General features: G+C 35.1%; 1 protein-coding gene and 2 long non-coding RNA genes across 23 annotated transcripts in view; 2 read left to right on the top strand and 1 right to left on the bottom strand.

Annotated features, from left to right (window-relative positions):
- Positions 1–19,354, top strand: part of tnikb (TRAF2 and NCK interacting kinase b) — a 145,296-nt gene that overhangs the window by 9,317 nt on the left and 116,625 nt on the right.
- On the top strand, positions 12,069–15,121 carry LOC141380713 (uncharacterized). The gene is made up of 2 exons (XR_012399431.1): positions 12,069–13,120; positions 13,975–15,121. It is a non-coding gene; the product is annotated as an uncharacterized lncRNA (long non-coding RNA).
- On the bottom strand, positions 16,856–19,142 carry LOC110438675 (uncharacterized). The gene is made up of 6 exons (XR_012399430.1): positions 19,097–19,142; positions 18,189–18,272; positions 17,795–18,056; positions 17,437–17,629; positions 17,215–17,367; positions 16,856–17,021 (listed from the first exon to the last, which is right to left on the bottom strand). It is a non-coding gene; the product is annotated as an uncharacterized lncRNA (long non-coding RNA).

Raw genomic sequence — 19,354 nt, 5'->3', positions numbered from 1 at the left:
TGTGTGTGTGTGTGTGTGTGTGTGTGTGTGTACACTCAACCTGTTTTGCCAGCATGCAAGAACTAACATATAGTTCCTGCCTGATGTTTTTCCCAGTGAATAATTAATAGGTAAAGGACCGTTACATCCCAGAGCGATGTCGAGGGGGGCGGGAGGAGGCCCAGCTGTGGATGTCAGCCAGTGTTTTTCGTCTTTTCCTTGTCTTATGATTCTGGTCAGCAGCCTCCGCCTCTTGCGCTCCAGGGCAGTGTTGCTTCATAAAAGCGCAGATGAAAATCGCACAATAATAGATGTTGTCAGTGCTGTTATCACACAAGAGCAAACGTTTATCATAACCTCCTCTTATCGGAGCAAACATGGGAGAGGTGATGTTTGTGTGGGGATTCCAGGATTTGGGATGATCACTGGAGCTCCGGCAAGAGTTATGAATCACTGTAATGAAGCGCTAATGAGTTTCTGTGATTATTTGAGCATTGGAGGTCTTGCCAGATGTGTTTATGTGGGAGAGTTTTGCTCACATTCAGCAGTATGTCATGTTGCATCCGCCTTTAAATCTAGTAGCTTTTGTTTTAAACAGTTAGATAATGTCTTGGGTTTGTAAAATGTGGTACCCCCTACTCCAAATAGTTTTACATACTAGGAATATGCAGAGCAAATTAATTCATTAACCCGTAAACAAATTGAGTAACTGACTAGCAAACATGGGTCAAAACATGGGGCTTTAAATAGGTTTTATAGGGCTGGGTGATATTGCAAAAAAATATCAAGATATCATGCTTCATATCATTCAATATCGATACTTATTGAATATTTTTTACCAATACATTTAAGAATATTCGTTTTTTTATTTAACCACTTTCTTTTAATTTACCAATATTACCAAGGCAAATGCTTTCAATGGTAAAAAAACAAAACTATTTAAACAAGATATCTAATCTTTTATAATAAAATAAGCATAAGTTTTAAAGAGACTTTTAAACTTGATTACAAAAATTTTTTACAAAATGTGTGCAATGGCAAATTGTAATTACTGGACAATCAAAGCCAACTTTAATGTGTGAATATGTTGATTCAGTAAACCTCAAACTGCAACACAAATTATGACAATCAAATCTGAGCTTTCAAGTAAAGGAACCAACCATAATTATTCAAATATGTACTGCAGCATTACAAATTGTGAAGTTGAATGACTACATTACCCCCTATGCTAAAAAATCTTTCAGATGGGGAGCTAATGGCTGGGATGCACAAGAAAAGAAACCAAAAAGCTTTTTAATTTATAATCTCCTCACATGCGTTGTTATTTTGACCTTAAGTGACATGCGTGTTAAAACTAAAAAGCACTGCAGTGTTTGGATACGCTGTAATTGTCTGAGGTAATTAATCCACCTTTATTACTGAAATGTGTATATTCCATACAAAGTGTGAATATTGGTTAGTTCTACTTGCAAGACAATTACGCTCACGACATTTGGAAAAGTTTAGATGTTTTCAACTAGGTGTGGCTGGAAAATGTGCATGGTTCACATGCACGTCACTCCCATACATGCAACGTGCAAGTCGCGCGCCTCCATTGGAAATGACAAATTTACACTCTAAGCTTATTGGCATTACTTCCAAGGCGTGCTCAGCAGCTACATTTTAATACAACTGTAGCCTTCATACTGAAACTACATACCAAATCTTTTTTCTTCGACATTGACAATGGTTTATGGTCAATAAATATCGATACTGATTTTATCGCCCAGCCCTATATTCAGTGTGCTTTCCTTGCATTATTTTTATGATACATCAAATTTTAGCATACACTTATCCATCCATTTTTTTCTGTAACTAAAATGTTCAACATATTTGTTTTGGGATTCTGCTTCTTCAGAGCATACTTTGAAATGTTGCCATGTCAACTTTTTCAAGTGATGCTTAAAGTGTCTTTGAATTCAATTCATGATGTTAATAAAGTGGGAACATGCAAGTTTTTTTTAAATGTAGGGCCTTTTTTACTCTTAGATAAAAGGATTTGTTTATATTTAAATTGGGTTTAAGATAATTACAAGTCTTATTTATGTGTTTTTAATGTAGTAAGATTTGTCAACACTAATGCCGAGTTCAGACTTTACGATTTTCAAAGCAGTCGCATCACAGATGTTTTCACACTGCATGACTATCTGGGGTAGCGTTCCATTGCTGCTGTGTTTACACTGCAAGATGGATCAGTGATAGGGGCTTTCACACTGCATGACTTTACTATAGGAGAATTGCTGACAACTTTGTCTTGCTCCACAAACTATGTCTCACAACCAAACACACATGGGAAGTAACATGGAAACAACGCAAGGTCACAGTATATATTTTGTTATTAACTGTATTATGAGAAAGAAGCCTTTAGTAGCGTAGAATATGTACTTATTTTGTTCAAGTAGTGGTGTGAACATACACTGGTCTCACGGTTCGGTTACGATTATCATGCCATCGATTCGGTTTAATTCGTTATCTCGGTGCATCACGATGCATTACCAATGCTTTCCATACAGAGTTTTATATTTTCTTCAGAGCGCAGCAATTCTTGTATTAAAATGTATATATTTATACACTATTTGTAATACAATTTTTGTTTTTTTGTCAAACAGTCAGATATATAAACTGTGCCTTTAAAAAACACAAGCATTTATAGCAAATAAACAAATATAAATATCCCGCTCACTTTCTGAGCCTTGTCTTGCAAATTCTTTCTTACACCCTCTATGATTGGTCACATGCTCAACAGAAAGGGCTGCGACTGGCTCTTACGCGCTGCAGTGTCAAAAACTCTGCAGGCATGTGCTTGTGTCTGGATCCAGAAGTATTGCTAAAACAGCCGAGAGGATTGGAAAAGTGACGCCAGCAGGTCAATTGGGCCACAGTGAGAAAGAAAGAAAGAAAGAAAGAAATGGAGTTTACTTACATTCTCTTAATCGCAGTGAAATAGGGGCTTCTGCTGTGTCAGTGAAAGACTGTCCAGAAAACACACACACAGTGAAATTGTGTACAGTTTTTGTGGTTTTAAGTAGTTGAAGTGTTGTAAATACTGTCGATCGCCTCCCTCGCCATAGTAAGCTACGGCGACATGGCACATATCAGATAAATGACGTCAGTACATAACCGGTTATGATTTTTACTGAATTGTCCGCATCTGCATCGCGGTGCACCAAAGAAACAATTAATTTTGACACCCCTAGCTGGAAGGAATTTAGCAGTTTCTTTAAACTTTTTTTCTTTTTTGACTTTTTTCGACGGTTGTGGTATTGCTCACATGACATGTCAAACAGACATGGGTGCTCCTGCCAAATTTACACTAGTTTTTCCTCCATTTCTTGGGTTCAAATAGACCGAAAATAAGCTCTTTTGACTTCTGAAATGTTAAAGACATTTGAACGCTGTTTAGGACACCACTGAACACTACTGAATGCCCATTGTGTTCACCAAAAATGACTGTGATTGGCCGTGAAGGTCATGGGTTTACCACTCTTCATTGTAGGGTTGCACAATATTGCAATTCGATACCAATCGATAATGAAATTCTAAAAACGTCCATTTCCTGCTAACATTTGAGTAAAACACAGCTGATTTACTATTGTGTTCATGTGCTCAACAGAAATGACGGATTGGCTGTAAAGCAACCACAGATACAGGGACACTGGAGCTTTTCAAAGCCACTTTGATCAGCTGGTTTGTTTATATGCTGACGTATGAGCGATTCGCTTATGAATCATGGCTTTAAAAACGCTCCAGTGTCCAATCACAATCATTTCTATTGAGCATGTGAACACAATGGCAAATCAAAGCTGTTTAAGAATGCTCGACAGTGTTTAAATGTTCACAAGAAATGGACGTTTTTAAAATATCAGTACCGATTGGAATTAAATTCCTGTATCGTGAGTGACAACCCGACTTCACTACTATTAAACACTTGGTGAAGAGTGGTGCACTGATGACCTTCACGGGCAATCACAGTCACTTCCGTTGAGCATGTGAACTTAATAACGTGCTGCGTTTTTCAGAAGTTAATTTGAATGCAGTTGTTGCTCTTGTAAATTGCTGATCTGTGCGCATAAAACATGATTAGGCACTCAAAAGTGAACTGACTAAATCAGCTGCAGTGTAGTCATTTATATCTGCAGTCTTATTTTAAACCTGTAAAAAAAAAAAGCAGCTTGTTTTGTGTGTTCCTGAAAAGACATGAGGGTGAGCACATGGTGACTGAGATTTTCGTTTCGCGAGAACTCTCCCTTTATTCCTGGCTTTTCTTGCAGCACGAGATTAATTGCATAGGGATTAACAAGAAATGTAATTACTAGTGTTGCATTACTGTATTGGCCCGGTCAATGGGTTTAACTTCCCCTCTCAGGTATATTGTTTATCAAACGCTCTGTTCTTTGCTTAGCTTTTCTGTCATTCAGCACGGCATGTCTAAACACGCTCTGGTCTCCAATGGTCTTTCAGGAGATCCTTTGAAGACGCTTCCAGTTCTAATACAAACAGCACGGTCACATGGCTCTGTATTATAGGGGTTTGTTTACAGTCTGTCCATTGGAGAGCTCAGATTAGTTTAGTTCAGTTGCTCACAGTGTACATGTATATTTCAGGGCTTTCTGCTTTGCTGTTATATTTTAATAAGTAAGTTTTCTTTAATAAGTCAGTTTTCCTTGCGTTTTTTTATTTTTGGTTTGTCATATTAACAATATTTACAGTACACTTTTGGTATAAAGAGCATTTAAGGGGTATTTTGCCCAAAAACTATAATTCTGTCATTTACTTACTTTTTTTTACTTGGAATTTATTTTCTATTTTATTTTTTTTTTCAAAACGGTTTGATTTTCTTATTTTCTTTTGAACTGGAAACCTGTAACCATTGACTTCCATAGGATTGCTTTTCATACGATGAAAGTAGGGATGCACCAATACCATTTTTTTGATCCGATCCCAAAATTCAGAGTATTGACCGATACAGATCCGATACTGTGTAATTTTTAAAAGATTTTTTAAAGCATAATACAGGTTCTATAGTTCTAGTGATAAGCAAGTAATATATCTTCTTTAGTAAAAATAGCAAATCTATAGGCCTATTGTTTATGACAGACGGCACAATCTAACATGATGCTTGCTGTAAGCGAGGCTACATTATTTGAGCATTCGTTATGACATTGATCTGTTGTGGTCCAGCTTATATTTCCTTTTTTAATATTTAGATTTTTCTTTGAAATCTGTAATATGCTACCACTATTGACCCTAATCAATGGTAGAATAACCAGCCATTTAGCAAAGCCTGCTATTTTCATTGTAGCTCGTATGTTGGGTGGTCTTGGCTTTTGGATGTCACCGGAGAGGAAGTGATTAACAGAGAATTGAAGGAATGAAACCTGATAATATGAAGATATGGGAGAAAGAAAAAAGCAAACAAACAACACAAGCACGTAACAATCTTATAGCACTTTGAGTTTCGCTAGTTATTAGTTATTATTATTTGTGTTCAACTAAAGAAATAAAGTCATAATAGTTAAAGAGACCATATTATATATGAAATAGGGTCATATTTTGGTTGTAAGGGTCTCCAGCAACAGTCTAATATGCATGCAAGGGCAAAAAAAACTTTCATGGTCTTATAATCTACATTTATTTTTACCTAATTATCCCAGCGACTCCCATATTAATCGTCCAGTGATTCATTTGTTCCCAAACCCCTCCTTAGCGCGAAGCTAATCTGCGCTGATTGGACCGACAACGGCCTGTTGCGAATGGTCGACACTGACAGCCTTTAGTGGAGACAGAGTGAAATGCCCAGCAGCTAATCAACAATCCAAAAGTAGTCACAGTGCATACACGCTTCATAGTGTAAGGCGTGGATTTTGGCTGCCAGTAGGTGAATGTAAATACAGACAATGGAATTAAAAATACAGACGACTAACTATTATATTGAGCAAAAACTCCAAGAACTGGCGAGGAGATCTCCTAGCTTGTCACACCCTGCTCTTTTCACACACACTCACACACACATTGCTTTTATTTTCGGACAACAACGCACACACACACACACACACACACACACATAAACACACATAAACCTCCTCCTCGGACGACAATGCACATACACACACACGCACATACACAAACATAACCCTCCTCCTCGGATGACAACACACACACATTACCCTTCTCCATGGAGGTCCATAAACAAAGCGGCACGCGTCGAGTTTTTAACATGGCTTTACACGCGATATGAGAATATAGCGAGTTAAACTGATACAGTACACGCGGTTGTAAGTAACAAATCACAACTAAAGCTAGAGTAAACGAGGCAACAACTTTAATCGCACGTACTTGCACTTGAGAAATGGAGGAAGAAACCGATCCAAGTTCTGACATAGTCCATCAGTAGTCTTTACTGATCCTTTCTTTAACAAACGGCCGATAAAGTATTCTTTTTAGCATGTACTGTAGTTTCCAGAAGCACTCGAACTTCTCAAGGCTGGGCTATAATGCTGAGGTTTCATCTTTGGGTAGAGACTCAATAATATCCATCTGCAGTGTGACTTCAATGGACCGGCGGCATGTTTGTGTGTGTGGGTTTCTGTGTTAGAGGGCGGGCCGCAGGTTTCAAATCTCCTGGGTTTGCGCGTGTGCGTGAATAACTTCGTTGTCACTTCATGGCGAAACACCTAATGACTCGTTATCAAGAAGACTCGTTTGAAGCACTATGATTTGACTCTTTTATAGCTGAATCAACAGTTTTAAACACTGTACACTTACAGATTTAAGCCTTAGCTGGATATTTCACGTCACTTAGAGCTGTGTTACACACTACATGGAAGGTCATTTTAAAAAAAAACCATAATATGGGCTCTTTAAGAAACCCCTTGAAGGAGAGTAAACAGTGAGTAATTTTTCCTTATTTGGATTTTTTTTTTCTTGCTAAAAGTCTTAGTCTTTTTTTTTTTTTTTTTTTTTTTTTTTTTTTTTTAAAGAGGAACTTCCATGTACAAAGTTCCTATTTTCACCCCAATGTCTAATGACAAGGCTAACATTCAGCACTTCAGTGGTGGCTTGCAAATAGACCCCTTCCGTAGCGGTGTTTTCAACAGATCAAATGAAAGGGCCCCTCTCTGAAAGTGGACCACTTAACTTATGGCCCTTATTAGATTGACCTTGAAAAATGCTACAGGTGGGATTTAGGCTGTGTTTACACTAGTGCCTTTTTGTTTTAAAATGGAATTTTTGAATGAAGACGCTTCTTGTCCAGACAGGCATTTTTACAGCATTTTAGATATTTTAGTTTTGTTACCAGAAGTTCGCGTTTCCGTCTATGTACAGTGAAATGGAGTGCCAGTGTTTCCTAACTAAAACGGGGTCTGTAGCATTTTCAAAATACTCAGTTTTTACAGGTTGAAGGTGCCGGAGTAGTGTGGATGCCAGATGTAACCATAACAAAACATATGCCTTTCAAACCAAAAACACATTAGTGTAAACGCCACCAGGAAACTGTAGTGTGACTGAGACATGCTAATAACTACAGCACTAATTATCACAAAACACTGAGCACACATACTCTACATTATCTCCATGTTTTCTTTACTCTAATGAAAAGTATTTCATGCGTTTTTGACATTTATTTACACAGAAATGGCATTTTGTGGTTTTAAAAAAAAAAAAGGTTTTTAAAAGTGCATCTCCATGCAAAAACCTGGTTTATGAAACCGACATCCTGCACAAAAAATTGATCAATTTGAAATAACTGTAAAGATTATATTAACACTGAAGAATTATTATTATTCCCAATCAATAATAATATTAAAGAATAATTATGGTACAGAAATATTAAACCTTTTTTCTTTTTTAATATATTAAAACCTGTTAACTAATTTAAGTTAAGGTATATTTAAATTATATAGTGGCTGTTAAATCAGCTCTCCAGATTTTTAGGTCTACTATTTAATATCTATATATTTAATATTGGTTAACTAGAGTTCTTGTTATATATGGTAGAATTGACAGCAGGTATGTTCGGCAATACAACATGCCCTGAGAGCATGCATGGGCCAAACCCTCATGTCTGCAAATGTGTACTTGTACATTTCCGCCTTGTGAAGTGTTATGTAAATTCACAAGCGTTCTTTTGGCTAATCTGGGACATCTCAAACATGTAATTCATTCTCATGGTAACTTTTTTTTTACACATTTTGCCTAGTATTTGATTATAAATTGACTATTTATAATAATTTTTGGATGGACCTGAAAACAGCTTTGAAGGTGCATGTTTTTAAAATGTAAACCTTTATCATCTGTATAAACGTGATGCCATCTTGATTGTTTGACAGTGCTCAATAGAATAATGTGTTGTGTTACTTTACAAAGTGACATTCCTAACTACTGGCTTGACAGGAACACAATACAAGGTCATTTTTACTGTTCTGTAAATACATGAACGCTTACTCATGTAGTACATGGTTGTCAAGTAAACGTACCCTAACATCAAATTTAAGCCATAAAAAAAAAAAAAAAATTAATAATTTACAAATAATTTGGGGTCAGTAACAAGATTTCTTGAGGTTTTTATTTTATTTCTTGAGGTATTAAATTGATCCATTTCAGATAAAGTGTATGGGTCAGTGACAAATAAGGGGAAATGAGAAAAAAATATTTTAAAAGGTTGATTTAACAGCATTCGTCAGGTATTTTAAAATGTAGATGGTATTTCTGTTGATTTAATGTCATTAAAATTAACATTTGCATCATTTTATTTTACAAAGGTTAAGACTGAATGTACCTGAAATGGTGTAACTGGCAAAAAATGTAAAATACTAAATAATTTACTCCTAGATGTCATGCAAGTATTTGTTCCCTAAATTGATTATAATATTTAATACAGTTGTGCTATATTTACCTTTATTTACTATTAAATTTGTCTAATGTAGAATTATGCCAAACTAGCTATTATGATGTTTTATTGAGAATTTGGCCTTTTTTTTTTTTAAACAAGATCAACTATTTGGTACCTTTTTTTGGTCACTTAAAAATTATCTTAACATTAATTAAAAATAAAAGATTACACTTGATTGTCAAATTAGATAAAGTATGCAAGTAATTTGCTTATTTATTTGGAAAATGTAAACTTTTTGAATTGAATTAATCAAAACAAAAAATAAATAAATAAAAATAAAACTAATAAAAATCAGCGTCACATTATTGACCCATAATTACATGACTTTTAACGAATTTTAAAGACTTTTAAAGAATTTTAGAAATGTTTTCCACAAAAATACTAAACCTCAAAAGTGGTTTAAATAATATTTTACAAATCATTTAAAAGCATTTATATACAGTTAAAATTGTATTTTGTTATATATCCTATTATATATTCTATTTCCACAGAGCTTGTTCTCTTTCTGTATTTGGGCTTTTAAAAGACAATACACAAAGAGAAAAGGGCTTACAGTTGGATTATAATTATGTTCTGAGAATTAAAAAAAAAATATATATATATATATATATATATATATATATATATATATATATATATATATATATATATATATTTATATTTATATAGCTAGCATTTGACAAAGGAGAATTTCCAGAATCTCTCCCAGTTCAGTGCTGGATTTGGCTAAAAAACTCCTCTGACGGACAGCTCTAAGTGTTTTTATTTGTTAAAATTGATCAACTACTCGCACAGTTTCTAACTGTATGTTGTAGTGAGGATGTAAAAAAGGATGTAAACAATGGGAAATACTGTTTTGCACTGCTAACAATTTAGCTACAAATTCATATTTATCAGCTGTAAACACCCACAATCTTCAGCAGCGCTGCAGTGTCTCTCTCCGTGCGTTCTACATCTCGAATAACAAATTTGCAAAAGATACGTGAGCGTTTTATATTACTTACACATGCTTGTTCCGAATATATGTGAAAACACTTGTCGGATTTCATTTTAGAGAGCAGGCGTGAGCTGTGTGCTCTTCATTTCTGTCTGATTCAGGCAGCTAATGCTGCTAACAGCTGCTCTGACTGGACTGTTTACACAGCGCAAAAACTCATGCTTGTAGGGGAGTGACATGGAGCCAATGCGCAAATCATAACACATTATGTTAGCGGACCAATCAGAGCCTCTTGTAGGCGGGCCTTTCAGAGGAATTAGGAAATATGGCCGTCGTTTTCATGTTAGCTGGGTATAGTCAAAGTAAGATATATGAAAAGATAACGTGATTTTTTTACAAGTGAAGCATGAGCACACATTGCTTATAAACACAACCAAGCCTTAAAATGCACTCTGGACCACCTCTTTAAATAAAACCACCATTGTTTACAGTTTGCCTTTTTACTGTTACATTTTTATTTTTTATTTTTTAAATTGTAGATCATCTCTGGCTGTAAAGCCTGGTTCGAAATTCTTTAAAATCCCCATAGAGAATTTGAAGGTGAATAATACAATGTTTGCCAATGTACTTTGTCAATGTTAGCCTAATGCCCGAGGTGTCATCGTTTTCATGAGAAACTTGCAACTTGAAAAACAGTCTGACTCATTGTGATATTTTCCTGTAATAGTTGAAGGAGCTGAAATAATGGCATTTCTTATAAACACCTTAAGTGAAAAGTGCACGTCACATTCCGTCTTATCTCTAAGCAAAATCTGTCGCTCTCGTTTTGCGCAGCAGTTTTTACCCCATGCCTTTCCATCTTTACGAGTGTCTTACAGAGGCAAAGCATTGTGTTTGAGAGGCCAAACGTCTCAAAACATTCCCAAAATAGACAAGCATGGGCATATGCATTCTTCCTCACCCCAGTGCATGAATTATACATTGCTCTGTGAGGATTCACAGTCTTGTGTCAGGCAAATGCACTGACGAAGTGTTACATAAGACTGATACAGAAGTGTTTATTTAAAAAAAAAAAAAAAAACAGGAAGAGGCTGTTCCTGCAGGTACAGTGATGGGGCTTGTGTGTAATTTGGGGAAATTTGTGTTCCTTTGGGTCTCAGAGATTAATGGGGGTTTCCGCTCGCATCCGGCAACAGTGGCGTTGAAGGTCTCCGTTCGCAACGCTGACCTAATTCTTCCTCCGCTCATTCTGTGGCTGGGTGTTAAAAGTCACGCTTGGTTTTAAAGAATCTGAGTTGACTGCTAGTACTGTGTCCTTTCACTTTTAGCCATGCTTATAATTCATGGTTTTGATGTGTTTGTTTTAGATTGGGTTTGTTTATACACTTTAAAACCCAACAGTCAACTTTATCAAATGAAATGAGTGTAGTCAACTTAAAATTTACAGGAAGTTAATTCTACTTTGAAAAGAGTTTTGAACGCCTTGTTGATGGTACTAAGTTAATTAAATAACTCATCACTTCAACTTAAATGGTGTAAGTTCACAGTACTCATATAGATTAGTTTTAAAGGGTTTGTAGCAATTGGTTTCCTCAAACGGTTTTAGTTGCCTTATTGAGTTTTACAGTACTCAGTTGATTTGAGTTCTCTTCATTTATTGGGTTTTACTGTGCTCAAATTGCTTCATTCACTCAACTGGATTAGGTTCACAGTCCTCATTAGGATTTGTTTTTGAACTTAAATGTTTTGTAGCAATCGGTTTCCTCAAATTGTTTGAGTTACCTTAACTTTTTGGGGTTTTACAGTGTACTTTTATTTAAAGTTTTTCACATTTTATAGAACAAATCTTAAACCCACTCTATCTCAGTAAATAACAATATACATATGGAAAATATAAATGCATAAGCAACTGTACACCCACAACTGTACAGATACTTAATAGGCATGCAACGATGCACAGGTTACACTATTAACCACGCTTTAATTCGTCACGGTTAATAAAAATTTCTGCACTGAACAAAACTGCAACAACTAAACAAAATTATGCCAACTGTGAGCTAGTTTACATTTCTGAGCTTGTACACCGAGACTACTAACCTCGCACATGTTGTATGAATGAACACCTTGAATATCCCATTCAACTACTTTACATTCATCTAAAAGAAGCTGAATTCATCATTCTTGCTCAATCTTCGTTGATTTTTTTTTTTTAAATGCTGTTATACATTTGTATATTTTTTTATTCGTTAATTCACTGAACCATATTTCAGAAATAAGCCCTTCTGGTCACATGAATGGCAGCTATTGTCAGATTTCCATGGCAACCATGTTTTGCGTATTGTTTTATGTGTCTTGCATTATTTATTGCTTGTGCTCATTTTCATAAGTATCATGCTTGTTGGCACTGACGGTTCAAATAACTGCTTCAGGGATATGAAATGAAAATTAGAGAGTGATTAGATACCATTCTAGATGTTTTATACTCACACCACTACGTAGCCTCATGCTTTTCTGTGACTTTAAATTGAAATGCCACTGTGAAGTTGATGTTATTGTGCTAAAAGCATCTCTGAGCCAGAGATTTACAATAAGATATTTTTGCATGTCACACTGGAACTTATTGTTTAAGAAAAATACATTAGGTGCCATTTTTAGGTAGATTTTTAGAGTTTTTTTTTTGGAAATTAGAGTTTCAAAGCTTGTTTCAAAGCTGTTTTCTGGCTTTAGCTCACTTGACACTGTAATAAGTAGGGTGTTTAATGTGACAAATGCCCTTGCACATGGCTGGACACTTTTCCAGCAGTGTTGCTATTTTGATATTAGTACACAGTTTCTCTATCACAGAGAGGTGTGATATTTTTTTTTTTTTTTTTTTTTTTTTTTTTGTGTGTGTGCAAAGCATTTGTTGCCTATAGATTGTTCCTCTATATTTGACCACAAGGGCTTAGAATTGGCATGAAGGAGGGGACGTGTCCCCACCAATATCCACCAATTACTGAAATGTCCCTACCAATAATTTAATTGACTTCAAAATAATAAAATAAGGCTTTGTCAACCCTTAAGCCTGGTTTATACTTCTGTGTCAAGTAATCGGCGTGACCCACGGTGTGTGTTTTTTCTGCAATAACACTTCCGAAATGCTAGCGGGCAGTGAGGTGTTTATGTTCCTCTGTCGAGTTTCTTCGCTAGTGTTTTGTTATTTCTGTATGCTTTCTTAATGTACAAGTAGCTCAAACTCACTCATTTTGATGTGCAACAACTTTAACCATAGGGTAAACTTTTCATCTGGAGCTCCTTCATGGGACTTGACACTTGTAAACAGTCGCTTCAACGAACTCGTGCGGCTCTCGGTCCTGCCCACATTCATCAGGACTACCAAGTCAACCAATCACAGAGCTTGTGCTACACTACATTGCGACATGTATTTACACTTTTTGAGAGGTGCATGTCAGCGACTGCTACGGCGAGGGCTATGCATCCACACATAGGCTGCGCTGTAGCATATGTGTGCTTGACGCAGAAGTATAAATCAGCCTTTAGTAATCTACCCTTGAAAAACTCAAAGTTGCTACGAGTTCACCATAATACTATTAACCAAGGCTGTGCAATTCATTGAAATTCACTTTCGATTTTGGCCACCATGATTATGAGCAACTATAATCGGGATAAAACAGTTAAATTGCATCACACAACTCTCTAAAATTCTCTCCATTCATACCTCCTTAAAGCCCAGCTTCAGTAAAATCATGTAAATTGTCTTTTACAGCATGGGACATGTGATTGCTATTTGTATTATTAAGTGTATATTTTGTATTATTGAGTACATTATTCATGTTTTTATAAGTGCAAAACTGAATTTGTGCTGTTCAATGCAGCTTTAAGGATGTATGTCCCCACCAATGATTTATTTACGGTGCGGATGGCCTTCACACAGTCTCAGACCCTTCAAATGGCTGACGCTGACCCTGACGGGCACCTCTCAAAAAATGTAACTACATGTTGCAACGAAGCATAGCACAGGAGCTGTGATTGGGCGGCTTGATAGAGTAATGGGCGAGGCTGAGAGTCACAGGAGAGGAGCAAGCCCGTTATCATGAGTGTTTAACAAGTGTCGAGTCCCATGAAGGAGTTTCAGATGGATACTTTTGTTTTACTTTTATTAAAGTTGTTGCATGTCAGCCAGTTCCCGTATCTGTATTAGCGTGTTTGGAGTATTTGTGCAATAAGTTAGAATAACCGATACATCTGTTGTAAACCAAACACCCACGAAAAAACTTGACACCAAGTTAGCCAGTTAGCGTTTTAAGTATCACTGTCAAAGCAACACAATTAAAATTGTGCTTTGTTTTGGTGACTGTCGCTTTAAATACATATGAGATTGTGCTCTTTTTCAACAGAGGGTGGAGCTATAAATGCTTGTGTGTCACTTTAACGGCAGATTCAAACTAATGGTGGATGGCTGCTTCTCATTTAGGGCTGTCTATGCTAATAAGAGAGCAATCATCAGTTATGGGCGGGGCTTTCCCCCTCTGATGACACGTACAAATAGTGAATGTCAATCAAAGTGTTTCTGAAGACTGCACTGTAAAAAATTTTAAGCCAGTTCAACAAAAAAAATCTTAGTACTAATTTCCTTCTGTTTTTTCTTGTTTACTCAACTTTTGAAAACATCAGCTACACTGACTGAAAATAATTTGTCAGTGAAACAAAAAATGTCTAGTTGAGTCAACTTAACATTAGTAGTTTTCTGGAAACCTGCACCTGCAGCACAACAAATATTTTTAAGTTGTGCAAACTGAACATTTCTTGTCTGCAGGACTGAAATGACAGAAGTTGAGTGAACAAGAAAATACAAAAGGAAATTAGTACTAAGAAATTATATGTTACCAGAGCAAAAGTTGTGTTAACTGAACATTTCTTGTCTGGATGGCCAAAAATGACAGAAGTTGAGAGAACAAGAAAATACAAAAGGAAATTAGTACTAAGAAATTATATGTTATCCGAGCAAACACACATGGCTCTGTTTTTTTAAGTTCTGCTGACTGAACATTTCTTGTCTGAATGGTCTGAAACTACAGAAGTTAAATGAACCAAAAAAATACAATTGGAAATTAGTACTAATAAATAAAATGTTATCGGAGTAAACACACATGGCAAAAAAAGACATACATTTTACCAAAATATTCATTTTCTTGCGGTTCTTCACTAAAGTACAAAAACGAGGTAGTGTATCTGTAAAAAAAAAAAAAAAAAAAAAAAAAAAAAAACACAAACACTAAGTCAAATTAATCACATGAAAAGGAAACACAATTATATTAAATATATAACAATTACAGCACATCTCTGAGACTACCTAACACTATCAATTTTAATAACCTTAGAATATCCCATAAATTATTCACAACACCCTGCTGAAAAAACAGCGTAAGCTGGTAAGGTATGTTTTGATGCTGGTCTCAATGCTGGTTTTGCTTGTCTCAATGCTGGTCTTGCTGGTTTCAGTGCTGGTTTTGCTGGTCTAAGTGCTGCTCCTGACCAGCATTGAGACCAGCAAGACCAACATTGAAACCAGCATTAGGACCAGCAAAACCAACATTAAGACCAGCAAAACCAGCATTAAAACAAGCAAGACCAGCATACCAGCATCAAAAGATATACCTTCCCAGCATATGCTGTTTTTTTTTTTGTTTTTTTTTAGCAGGGCAATTAGAGCAATCAATCTGAATTACTAGTTGCCTTGAGATATAAATCTTAGTATTTGTTGTAATTCATTTCAAAATCTATACTTGCATAATTACATGTTTTGTGCTAGTACCTTGGCTGGTCATGGATAAATATGATATTAAAACTGCCAGTAAAGGATCTTACTTTAGTAATAAGTGTTCCACTGTATACACCTTCAGTTCAAAATGAACGATTTATTACTATTATTTTGGTTTTGATTTGATTTTGTTTGCTTAATATAATAATAAGCAGTTGGAATATACGCGCTGTCACTTTAAGAGCCACCCTAGATAGTAAAATACACTTGGACCAGTTCCAGCTAGATTCGCTGCCGCATCCGAGCCAGAATCGGCCCGTGAGTAATGTGCGCTGCAGCCCGGAGCTGGCGCAACTCAATATACCTTGATATAAAACCTTTTGGTATTATATTGGTACTTGATACATGGTATTACAACCATTTGCATTTATATACCAGCAAACGCAGGCTATAATGTAAAGGCAAAGTGTAGGCACTGCGTTCAACCTTTGAATAAAATGCAAACAGCATACATATCCAATAACAAAAATTATCAAACAAAGGACAAAATAAATAATAATAAACATTTATTGATTGCAATAAACAAATAATACTAAACTTGAATAAAATATTTTGTAGTGCACAAGTAATAATAAAACTACACAATAAAGACACACAGGAAGATTTAAAGACAAAATCTGAAATTGCACACATACACAGAAGTTTTTAAAACAACCCTGTTTTCCCAATAGACTTGAATTAAAAAATTGTACAAGACACATCTTAAAACAGCTTAATTTTATATAAACCTGAATATAGAAACCAATTTAAGATATAGCAAGAAACATCTTACAAATACCCATGACAATATGTAAAATATACAAGTCAAAAATGTAAAATGAACTGCAGAATTCTTAAGAAACATTTTTAATAAATGTAATAAATAAAACATAATAATACATTTAAATGAGTGAGATGATTATATATATATATATATATAATTTGACTTGTATATCTTTATATATCTTGTGCAATTTGTTATTAATATTTTTATTATATTATGTTAATTAAAAATGTATTAAGATGCTTTTTCAGAATTTAGCATATTGTCATTTTATATATATATATATATATATATATATATATATATATATATATATATATATATATATATATATATATATATATATATATATATATATATATATATAAATTGCAAATAAAAGAAACAAATTACCCAAGTATCAGGGAACATCTTAATACACTTAAAATGTTGTTTAAAAAATAAATTATTGATGTAGACATTTGACACATTAGCTTTCTCTTCTTCCCTCCTTCCTCCAGCCCTGTCAGGAGCACGTTGTAGCCACCTTGTAATGCATTTTTCCACTTCTTTATCAGTGATGTGGTATGGACATTTCTCCTCACTACATCTGTGATTAAAAGATAAACAAACAATTAGTAGTGAAAAGTACAAATGAAAAAAGAAAGATGCTTACTCTCATATAAGTACAACCTAAATGGGACTATATATAGATGTTTTGTTCCTTTGATTAATGATTCAAAGAAATACACAGATGGAACTGCCCCTAATTGTACTGAAATGTATATTTAAAACCAACTTACTGACTAGACAGTCGTAAGGGAGAGTGCATGAAAGGCCACATTTTGGTTTGCCCTGCTCCAGTTAATTTGTTCAGCCAAAAAGTGAGCCAAAAGCTTTCCCGGGACACACCAAACTGCTTAGTGGAAAACACCAATGATTCCAAAGTAGGCTACCTACGAAGCAAAAAAACACATAAATAAATAAATAAACATAAAACATTTAGAAATAAGCAAGAAACTTACCAGTTTCTTCATTTGTTCGGGCTGCTCATTTAGTTGATTTTCAAGTTTTTCCAAATCAAATTGGACAAAGAAAGGTCAAATGTGTTTACATCTGGAATTTCATCACGTCTGTTTTGGTTTTGCTGATTTGTGAGAATCAGGCACAGTTGCTGCTTTATGACGTCAGATGATTTTAAAACTTTTGTCAGTCGTGCTAAAAAAGAAAAATAACAAATTAGTATAAATCAACCTGTTGCTTATTCTCATGCAACTTGTGTAAATACAACAGTGGGTTAGACACTGCTGATATTCTCTAGTTGATCTTTACTTTCTAGCTGCATTAAGCCATTACAAATTTAGTGATGTCTTGAATTCTTACAAAGACATGACGAGTTGCAATAAGTTGTCTTGATCTCCGACTGCACTTGAACAAGGACTGTAAATGTTCATAGGTGTACTGGAATGTACAGCATCTGTGCATCTTGATGGTGTTCTTAAGGATCCTGCCATAGTCATTGGTGGTGATGGTACTTGCGGTGCTGCATCAATTTCTGAAATCTTCATATCAGTTTTTTCTCCAGCCTCTTTGTTCCAAATAATTTTTCTTCATCACGTTCACTATAGTTGTGTCTTTAATGCCCCTTGATCAGATACATTTACAAAACAAAACATTATTTTAGTATAGTGCAGGACACTAGATCAATGACAATGGCAGTGTAATAGATCAATGACATAATGTTGACAGTATGTGTTTAAAATAATTGCAAACAAACCTGTTCTTTCTTTAGGTGTATGACGGGCAATCACCGTCCTCATCTGTCTGCAAGCCAAGCTGAGTCGAGCTTCCTCATGTGTGTCTATAATAAAACATCACATTGTTGTTAACCTCAAAAAGTTAAAATCCTGAAATACTATCAAAGTTAATTAATGGCTATAATACCTATGGTGTAAATAATCAGCACACAGGTTTTATTCAGAGATTCATGCAGAGAGACAGCCTTATGAATCTTAGACATAGATTTGTAAGATGGCCAAGCACATGCATTATTTTGTACCCATGAAGATTAACCTACCATTGTGGAAAATGTTTGATGATGATGATAGCCAATAACAATAAACCATTTCAGCTGTTTGTGAAGCAATTAGTAATGTAAAGTCTGAAAAGCTCAATCTATGTTGAAAATGTATCAGCAGTTTACAGCTTATAATGGACTTTAATCACCCAACTATAACATGCCTATTCACATGTTCATAAGAATGTGCTATTGGTCTCTGTGATGTGCTACAAAATGACCTCACTAACCTTTGTTAAACAAGAACAGTAAGACTTAACCGAAAAAATATTCATTTATACCCATTCATTTAAATCAGAAAGTATAACTGTCAATAACCAAAAAATAAAACCCATCAAAATCTGCTTTAAGAAATTTAGTTTTACATGCGCAAACTACAACTTGAACATAAGATATAATTGATTCACATAGGCTAACACATATAAATTAAAGCACATACTAATATATTTCTCTTAATAATAGAATGATAATTTAAAGAGAACAGTAAACGATCACTGATGCACTGCATGAACAAGTTAAACAATAACTTAACAATAACCTAACACTGTGAAAATGTTTTAAGCATTAAATTCGCAAAGTATACAGTATACAAGCAGCAAAAACCTTACCTTTCTGACCGGAATCCACTGTTTTGAAACGCCAAACTTCTTTTTCTTCTTGTGATCATCATAGCGGTTGGCAACCAGCTTTTGGAACATTACCGCCACCGTCTGGATTGGAGTTGACTCACGCATGTGTTTCTTATGAAACCAAACTTCTGCTTAAAAATACAGTCTGCATGGAAGCGTGCTATCTCGAAAATAAGCGCATTTTACACTGTTTTCCCTAGATGATATATATAATCCATTTATAAATAATATTGTTTT

The sequence above is a fragment of the Danio rerio genome, chromosome 24, assembly GCF_049306965.1.
Source record: "Danio rerio strain Tuebingen ecotype United States chromosome 24, GRCz12tu, whole genome shotgun sequence".
Classification (NCBI taxonomy): Eukaryota; Metazoa; Chordata; class Actinopteri; order Cypriniformes; family Danionidae; genus Danio; species Danio rerio.
Note: the sequence above shows the minus strand (reverse complement) of the source record. Positions and strands in the feature narration are given on the sequence as shown.